At 36.2% G+C, this 10687-nt stretch overlaps 1 pseudogene; it reads right to left on the bottom strand.

The window, feature by feature from the left end:
- Positions 1-2397: 2397 nt before the first annotated feature.
- LOC134346775 (RNA-binding protein 25-like) lies at positions 2398-8069 on the bottom strand (annotated as a pseudogene).
- Between the last annotated feature and the right edge of the window lie 2618 nt (positions 8070-10687).

The following is a 10687-nucleotide window of genomic DNA, read 5'->3' as shown; positions in this document are numbered from 1 at the left end:
CATTCAGCAGGTTGCTAACATTCTAATTTTGCTGACATTATTGTTCTTCCCATTCCAAATCACCTCCTTGTTCCCTGCACACAGTTTTCATAACTTCAGTTGCCAATGACTTGAACTGAGGTGACTCCTCACAACAGCCTCCATCCCTCTCCCACATGTGTGCCAATAAATATACAAGGCAAATTACTGATACCAGGCTACAGGTTGTGAAGAGATAAGCCAAGAGATTGCAGAGAATAGTTTATATCGATGTGTGCACACAACCATAAACTGAGAGATACCTCGCTTAAAAGGGAGTCTCTATTTGAAACATTGACTGAAGTTTCCAGATCAACAATTTTCATAAACATTTGTGCAAAATGAACATCCAGTGTTGCTAAGGGTATAAATTACATTCTGGTTTTAGTTTATCTATTTACCATAGTGCTTGCTCCTGATTGGATATGCCTAAAACCTTGGCTTATTTGTACTCTTTTCAGATTGCAGCTTTCAAAATGTCTCCCAATGGAGATGGCTTGCTCTCCGCACTAGTTTTTATTTGTCTAAATAAGCAGGTAATTTGTCGAATTGTCTACAATAGAGCAAGGGAATCTCCTGACTTTATTTTAGCGCACTGCTTTTAGAATATGCATTTGTCTGATCTGCCTTTATTTCAGAGCAAAATGACTACTTTACCTAGGTGTAACTATAGAGTCAATGTATCCACGAAGACACTTTACTGAAGCTCTTCATTCCAGAAAATAACGGGTTGAATTGTGAGGAAACTGTAGTGTTTATCTCAGGCTTGGACAGCCACCTGTGATTTCAGCAACTAGAATTGTAATAGAAACTGAAGGACAGATTCTGCTACAGGATCCTATTCCATTGATTCTTCAACATTTTTTGTCATATTTTATATTTTCTTGCAACATTGGACAAGTTCATTTGGCTATCAGGTCTATCTGAGTTTCATAATTTTCCTGTCAATCCTATTGTCTTACAACCTGAACATCATCCCCCCGCCTCCCACCTCAATCGCCACCCTTCCACCCCCACCACCAACCTAACTAGGGGTAACTTACAGTTTATGTAATAACCAGCATATGTTTTAAGATGTGAGAAGAACCTGGAATGTGAGGAAACTCACATGAAGTATGTATAAATCCCCTACAGAAAGCAACCCCAAAGCAGATTGACCCCTGGACCACTGGAGCTGGTGGTGGCAGCACTAACTGCTGTACTGTCATGCACAGAAGGAATTCTGGAGGGGTTGGGAAATGTGATTTTAGGATGGTTTTATATTAGAACAGTGAAAGGATATTCTCTTGTGATATTAACGAATTTATTATTCCTGAAGGATCTGTTGTTATTGACAACTTGTATTAGAAGAATGTGATGCAATTTCCACTGATTTTTTTTTAACTTTAACAAATTTTTATTACTGCTGATCATGTAAAGTGGAAATTACTGACAAGTTACTGACACTGCCATTCCCATCTATCTCCACCCCTACTCATTCTCCCCATAAAAAGAGACACTTTCAAGCAGGACGTACTATGCTTCTACAAGGTTATGTTCCTTACAGTAGATACTCACATAACAATGCACTATTTCAAAGATGATGACTTCTGAAACATGTCCTAATCTTTACAAACTCTTCTGTCGGATCAGCTATGACTTGTCTATGACAGTTATCCACTACCACAGTTCTTTTCCCAATGCTTACAACTTTTTTTTCATTTCCATTAATTTAAGTTCCTTGCTTTCCATCTCAAAATATTTTACCTCATATCTCTACACTTATTATTTGTCTTCTCAATTTATTCATCTATATACAGTAAAGTATTTAACAACCTACTCACTATCACATCAAATTTGCTGAATTAATATCCAGTCACTTATAAATTTATTATTTATTTAGAGATACAGCACAGTAACAATGAGTCCACACCACCTATTTATACCTCCTGTGACCGGTTAATCTATTAACCCATCATATTACTTTGCAATGTGGGAGAAAACCAGAACACATGGAGGAAACTCATCCAGTCTGAGAGAAAACAGGCACAGACAGTAGAGGGAATTGAGCCTGGGTCACCGGCATTGTAATGTCATTACAATATCTACTACACTACTGTGCTGCCCTGCCCTGTTGATGTCAATGATTTTCTTTTATATTCCTACTTTTCCTTAAACTAAATTCATATTCTCAGGTCACTGTAGTGGGATTTCAGTTTTTATTCACTGAACCCATAGTACAGGTAATGCCTTAGCAAACTGCGGCGTCAGCATTGACCAATGAAACATAACCCTTTAAATATTAACTATCAATCTGTCAACTGACCTTTAATCATTTTGGTATATTTCCTCTTTTACCATATACAATGCATCTTGTAATAAAGCTCACACTAATATTTGCTAAAAGCCCACATACTCTATATTCACTGCATTTCCTATGAATCAGAAAAAATTGTCACAACATAAAGTATCTACTCTGCCTAACTTTAAAAGGTGTTTTAATGATATTTTTTAAGCTTATGTTTTTCTTAAAATAAATATCAGGAATGTTAATATTGTTAACAAGACTTGTATAACTTGCTGGCCCCTTCAAAGTTCAGTTTAGTCAAATATATTGTTTTTAGACAAGGTAAATGATAAGATTTCATTATTGAATTACAAAGAAGGCATAATAATGCCTCTACTGTCTTAGATGTTTGTGTAGATTTAGTATGTCATCTAAAACTTTAACAAACTTCTATATATGCACAGTAGAGTGTATGCTGACTGGTTGCATTATGGCCTGGTATGGAAATGCCAATGGCCATGAATGGGACAACCTACAAAAAGTGATGGACATAGTCCAGTCCATTACAGGTAGAGTCCTCCTCACCACTGAGCACATCTACAAGGAGCACTACCATAAAAAATCAGCATCTATCGTCAAGGACTCCCACGATCCAGGTCATGCTCTCTTCTTGCTGCTTCTATTGTACAAGAGGTGCAGAAGCCCTAGGTCCCACATCACCAGGTTCAGGAACAGTTATTGCTGTACAACCATCAGTTCCTGAGTAAGATTAGATTAGATCAGATTCAACTTTATTGTCATTGTGCCGAGCACAGATACAAAGCCAATGAAATGCAGTTAGCACCTGACCAGAAATTCAAAGAATAGTGTTATTTACAAAATAACTGCAAATAAAAAGTAAGTGCTACAACACACAAATATAAAAGTACTGAGATATAAGTGTGAATAACTTCACTCACCTTAACTCTGAACTGATTCAACAACCTATGGACTCATTTTCAGAACTTTTCTATATTATTTATTTAATTTGCACATTTTGTCTTCTTTTGGTTGTTTGTCAGTTATTGTTTACTTACCTATTGAGATATAATGCAGGTAGGCCCTTCCAGCCTTGCGAGCCACACTGACCAGCATTCCTCTAATTTAATCCTAGCCTAATCATGAAACGTTTTACAAAGTCCAAACTACCAACCAATACATATTTGGACTGTGGGAAGATACTGGAGCACCCAGAGGAAACCCACACAGTCACAGGGAGAACATACAAACTCCTTACAGGGAGCAGTGGCTGAGGAAATTATATGCATTATTTTATAGAGTCCTTTGGTTTTTCTGTTTTCTACTGTAAGTGCCTAGAGGAAAATGAATCTCAAGGTAGTATATACTGACGTATACGTTCTTCAATAATGCATTTACTTTGAGCTTTTTGCAACCACATGATAACTTCCAGATCAATTTTATTGATGCCAACCTTTTCCTTAAACTAAATTCAAACTGATAAATGAAGATCTGGATTTTTATTATTTGGATTAATAATGCAGACTTTGAATTAATAGTGCAGTATCACAGGTACTTTGCTGCAGCACTTGGTTTGACTGATTGATCCATACTTCTGACAGCTGCTGTGACCTCGAATATTGAATGCCACGAACTGCAACATGAACTATAATGGTTGATTTCATGTATTATTGCCATGAGCAAGCAGTTTCGTTTGTCTTCTCTCCATAATTATCAGTTTATCAACAAATGCGAAATTCAAAGAAGAGAAATTTGTATCTTCTAACACTTATTTGAAATTGCCAATAGCAGTTCACTGCATTTTAATCTTCTTTAAATCAAAGGAGACACATTATAGGTGATTTCTTCACCACCTGCAAAGCCTAATAATGAAAAACAACCTTGTTGGCTATATTCATAAGCCTATTTGATTGTTGTGTCTTTTTCAACACTGTCTGCAACAATTGTTATCGTAATAATGGGTTGGCTTGGCCATGCAAGAGTTGTTCATGCTTTAGAGCTTGAAAAGAAATCAATTCTTTTGGCACAGAACCAACAGAACCAAATCTTATACTGAACAGGGAAACATTTCCCTCTCCTACAGCAATCTTTTGTTTTCAGACCATGCAACCACAAACATCCTTTAAAGCACAGGATTATAAATCTGTCTAAGTTCTCAAACAGGCCACAGTCTTACAACTATACAAGTGCGAAAGAGTAAAATTAATCCTTGCACAAAGTAAATGTAATTGAGCATCCTATTCATTGAAATTTTCTTGGTCAAGATTAATTGGATGCACTCAATGACAAATATGATCAAACAATGGTAATTTATCAGTGATGGAAATACCTGATTTTATGAAAGGAAATCGTGTATTTTACAAGTCATTAGGTTGAAGATTTAAACTATTTATTTAAACTGGGTAAAGTAGATTATAACTTCTAGTTTATGGAAAGCAATAAGAACGCTGCTCAGAAAAACTATGAATGCTACCTTTTTTCATGTCCACAGTTAATTTCAGATCCTAAAATAAATCCTAAAATAAAAGCCTGCCTGTGCACCTGGTGCTCTTGCGTATTTCAGCATGAGTTGGTATTGCTTTAAGAGAGATATGCACAGTAAGAGCCATGTATCTATTTATTGTCTGTATTGTTTGTGTTGAACATCCTCACTCTGGGTTAAGGTAATTTGACATGTGGGCTTGTCATGCAGCTTTGTGTGGTGGTAGAAGTAAATGATTATAATCACCAATACATCTGCATGGCGGCATAGAGAGGGGGTGAGTCGGGAGTGCATATGTTTTCTTGACTGCTCATCCTTGTTTGGATTTGATCCAATTGCATATATTTTGCTTGTTTTTCATTTACATGAATTATAGAAGAGATTAATGATTTTATAGTTGGTTTGTAATAAAGGATTAAATGTACTTTTTTGACTTGGAATTCATTTAGTTGGAAGCATGTCATACAGATACTCCCTCATTTAGTCTCTCAGTGACTTTTAGTTTTTTTCCCCCAAGTAGTTGCACAGCAAAGTGTTAAAATGCTTTTTGGATTTGGCTTAGGTTAGAATTGAAATATGTTTGAATTGGTTGGAATGGTTTAATAATCAATATACTAATTAATATCAATAATTAATATCAATATTATCTATCTATCAAATTATTAATATCAATAATCAACTATACTTTTAAAAACAAATTTGAAAGTTTTAATTTGACACCCATTATAGCTCTATATATTTTTAGCATCTTTTACAAACTTCCATATATGTTGGGTCATCATTTTTCAGTTTCCTGAATGTATGACTGTTGCATGATTCTATCTTTAGAAACCAGACAAAAGTTATTAAGTCTCTAATAATGCTCGAGGAATCAAAGGTAGGATCCAAACTGTTGAAGTCCAGCATATGTATCACTAAATACTTAGTTATCAGATGCATACCTGAAGTAAAGTGGAGTGGTCTTGACTTCCATTCTACTCTGTATTAATACAGTATACTAGTTATCAGTAAGGAGAATAGACAATGCGAAGTAGTAAAAATGTAGCCTTCATCTCATTCAAAAAAATGTGGATTTTAACTAAATTATCATAACCTACAAGACTACGATGCAAGTGCTGAAAAATAAGATTAGCCTGAGCATTATTATTTGAAAGCTGCTGTGATTCAGTGAGTTTCTACTCCTGACCATGACCCGGATGTATTTTTGGTTGAAAGGTGATGGCGAGTTGTAGGTTTAGGAGTGATTCATGTGTATTTGAATAATCTTCAAAAACTCAAGAACAGAAAATTAGAATGGCATTTTCTCTTAATATAAATATTTAATAGAAAAATAAACATAAGCAAATAAAAGAAAGATTACAATATGAGATCTAAATATATCTGATTAACTTCATTAGAAATTAGGACTTTGAAGCAATACTTATCCCACATTGTTATATGGCCAATGACCAGAAAACGATGCTAATAATTGAGGTAATTGAATTGAAAGAAAACCAGAAGCAATCAAATAACCAGCAATCAGTAATAAACACAATGGAAAAATATGGAGATGGCTTTTATCTGAAAACATTGGGTCACATTGTGAACATCGAAAAGCTTTAGCTCCTTCCTGTTTCTTAAAAACATCATTACAATTATTTACGTCAGCCTATATTCAGCATAATGACAGATTATATCATAGTATGTAGTGGCCTTGCTATTATAAAGCACTGAATGATGATGGACACATTTTCAGACAGATGACAGATTTTCTAGCATAATATTTTAAAAATGCATTATGGGGTAGTAATCCTCTCCACAGTATTTTCAACAAATTTTAGGTGACGATAGTTGAGTACATGAGCAAGAATAGAATAAGTTATGGTCATAAAATGAGTTGAATCAATTATGTGGGTGGATGGCCTGGTGACGCACATACAGTATACTGAACAGGCACAGTATTCTACCTTCTGCTGGATAACTTACTCAGCCAGATATAGACTTCCATTTTCCACTCTGCAAATATTGACTTTTTGCCCTAAACTGACTAGATCTAAAGCTAAGAATTCCCACATAAGTTCTTGCATGTGAGCTGACCAAAACAATTTGTCTCTGAGAGAAAAGAGAAAATCCTTCACAGCTGTTCAAATCTCTTCAGCCTGGCAATAGGAGGTTGTAATTTCAAAATACTAAATTAATTCAAAGGAAGACATACAAATCCAAAATGTGAGTCTAACTTCGTGTTTACTTTAAGTGAGGCACGCATGTATCATATGGTAGCATCATCACATATGCAAATCGTGGATTTTGACATAATCTGTAGTAAATTATTTAAATGAAGAATACTTAATCAACATATTTACAAGATTGCTCAAATATTACTGAAATATTAAATGCACAACAATCCTCCCTGCTTAGATATAAACCAACACAATAGAGAATACTTCTCATCTATATACATAGCATATTATATGATGCATCTTCTATATATAGACCTCCACAGTACAGTAAATTTTAAATTATCCCATTCAGGCCTAAAGATTTAATTGCTGTGGAGGGTTTCTTACCCTTGTGGGATAATGCCTTTAACAATGGAGAATCACTCTGCTTGGCATCTGAGACTTGTACCTATGAAAACAATCTCAGGTTCTGGGACCTCTTCTGTGGTGGTTGTAGGAGTTGATTCTGAGTATGCAAGAAGTGGTTCAGACGTCTCTGGACATATTTTTTCTTCTTCCTTTTGCTTCCAGTTTGTGCATCTTGATCTTGGGAAGGTGTATTTAGTTCACTGGCGTATTCTATTATTCATTGCTCCCTTTAAGATACGAACTCTCCTCTTGGTTTCCACATCCACAACATCATCTGATGAATCATCTGTTTTTGTATCTCCATTGACTTCTTTCTTTTTGGCCTTGCGTTCATCCAGCTGGGCCTCGGTTGTTGCATCTACTTTAACAAGCAGCTTTTTGTCTCCCAGTTGAAGTTCATGCAATAAACCTTAATGCATGTGGAGTAGATTCTAGTTCTTTATACTCTCAAAAGCCAAATGCGTGCAACTTTCCAGAAGATCCGTGAACTCTCTTCCAGCTTAGAGTCAAGCCATATTTTGAAAGTAATTGCCCGATTAACATATCCAAAGCTTTCTCAGATACGTTTCCATAAAATGGTTGCAGTTGGAACACTGCTTTTGCCACTGTCATGACTCCTTTGAGCAGTATGTTTCTTCCTTGGTCCAATATGCTTTCCAACTAGAGGGGCAGAGGTTGGCACCAACACTAATTTTCCCTTTGTTGGACAATGGTTCATGGTGTACAGCACAGAGCCAGATTTGGCATGGTCCAGTGCCTTTCTTATTTTATTTTCAGTTGGCTTTATCGCTAGGGATGTGGCATGCAAAGGGTGGATGGAGCTTCAATCAAATTGTAGTTTTCTTAGCTAATCACACTTCCTGAATGCTGGCCCTTCTGTTTTTACCATACAAGCTCAGTATGGCTTGTTGGTTATTGTATTTCACTTTTACAAATGTCATTCCCATAGGAGTTATCTTTTCTCCAGTGCAAGTTCTTAATTGGAAATCTGCAGGTTCAGTATCTTGAAATGCCGTTCAAGCTGATATTGTGGAATGACTGAAACAACTGAAAGTGTCCAATTCCATTTTAATTAATTTGCCATCTACTTCTGGTATAAGCCATATTGGTTGTCTATTGCTAGTTTTCACACTGTAAATCTCAAGGCTACCCACTCCTGTGGCCCTCTCATCATTCTCAGATTTTTCACCAACTGCATGCAGATTACTGTTCTTTTTCAGACTGCAACTTGATTTTTTTGTATATTTCTTTCTCTTCCCTGTAAAGTCCATTTATTTTTGTCTGCCCAGCATACTCTTTGTATGTGTCCTACTTTGTTGTATTTTCTACACATTTCAAGTTTAAATCTGCATTGCTCTGGTGTATGTGAACCCCTGCCACAACAGTAACACAATTTATTTGGCAGAGCTTTTTCTGTTCAGACACTGCAATTTTGTTCATGATCGCTTTCATTCCTGACTGCAATTTAATTGCATCTTTGTCTGTGGTTTCCATTGAAACAGCAATTTCAAATGCTTTCTTAAATGCAAGTTGTGATTCAGTTAGGAACCATTTTTGAATGCTTGCTTGTAAGATTCCACAAGTTAAATAATCTCTCAGCCCATCACTGAACTGACAATGCTCAGACTATCTCTTCAATTCAGCCACATACACTGAAATAGACTTCCCTTCCTTTTGATTCCATTTATGAAACCTAAAATGTTTTGCAATCAACAATGGCTTCTGTTCTAAGTGTCCCTGCATTACCTTCACAATTGCAACAAAGCTCATTTCTGCTGGTTTGGTTGGAGCAGACAAATTTTGAAGCAATCTGTATGCCTTAAAAACCTAATGCACTTAGAAAAATTAGTATTTGTTTCTCATTGGTTATTTTATTTGCTTCAAAATACTGTTCAATTACCTAGTATACATGAGCCAATTACCTCTTGTGGAATCGATCTTGACGGTCATTAAGATGTAGCCAGCCATTTCTGCTTTTTTTTAATGATTAGTATCACCCAGTAATCAGTCTTTATGAATCCCAAGTTCTTCGATTTTCTGACATTTTTTAATTCACCTGTCTCAGCATGTATTGCACTTTTTCTTTACTCACCAGTCCTTGCTGCACTTTATCTTAACTCAAAATTCTTGCTATGTTTCAACAGGTTGGTAGCAGTCTTGGGTTCATTTTAAAAATACCTCAGCACCACTGCTGTTTTGTAATTTCAAAATATTAAACTAATTCAAAGGAAGACACAGGCGTCTGACATGCGAGTCTATCTTTGTGTTTACTTTAAGCGAGGAGTGTGCATATCATGCAGTAGCGTCATGATGTATGCAATTCATATATTTTTACATACAACTTGTAGTGAATTATTTAAATGAACAAGAATGCTTAATCAACAACTCAAATATTACAAGTGAGGTCAAAGAGATTGTGGGATGGATGGGAGAGGTCTTATCACAACACTGAAGGCTCTGAGAACACAGAGCTTCTGGTATATGTTCTGGATGAGGGAGAGAGCCCCGATGATTCTCTCAGTAATCCTCACAATCCATTACAGGGATTTTCAGTCAAATGCCTTGCATTTCCTATACCAGACGGGAAATGGAGGCGCCGCTTTACCTACATGACTAGGAAGTGGTGATGGGGGACCAGGTGAGATCATCCGTGATGTGCACTCCAAAAACTTGGTAAATCCACATCAACCTTCAAGGATCTTTCTACATTATTCCCATTCATCAGCTCATTATCCTTATCTTTCTACAACTAAGCATTGAGTGTTTCTCCAGATATGGAATAAATGTTATGAGGTACCTACTTCCATCATCCACTCAGACAGCGCAATAGAGATCGCAAACAACCTCCAGGTGAAAAAAATCCTTTTCTGTTCCCCTCTAAACCTCTTCCTCCTTATACTAAACCTACGCCCTCTTTAGTTTTAGACATCACCGCTAGGGGGTATGCTTTAAACTCTCTATCACATCTAAGCCTCCTTCAACAGCTCAGTCACCACACTCAGTGAGAACAAACTTAGCATTTCTGAGCTTACCCTCATAGCTGCAACATCCCATCGAATCCCTTCTGTACCCAATTCAAAAAGCCTATTTGAGGAGGAACATCAACTAGTTCTGTAGGGACTCATTGATGTGATTTTTATATTGAAAACTCTAAGGAGGACAATTCTATAATATTTCTCAAGGGTTTCAATTGATCTGTTATCTAGGGTGGAGACGGTAGTTGGAGAGCCCCCATAGAAATTCTATTCAATATGTCTGGCGATATTTTCTGATGAAATCTACTGTAACAGTATCTCTTTTCACATCTGACCATTCAATACTTATGATATGGCAATA

This window comes from Mobula hypostoma, chromosome 1 (assembly GCF_963921235.1).
Source record: "Mobula hypostoma chromosome 1, sMobHyp1.1, whole genome shotgun sequence".
Classification (NCBI taxonomy): Eukaryota; Metazoa; Chordata; class Chondrichthyes; order Myliobatiformes; family Myliobatidae; genus Mobula; species Mobula hypostoma.
Note: the sequence above shows the minus strand (reverse complement) of the source record. Positions and strands in the feature narration are given on the sequence as shown.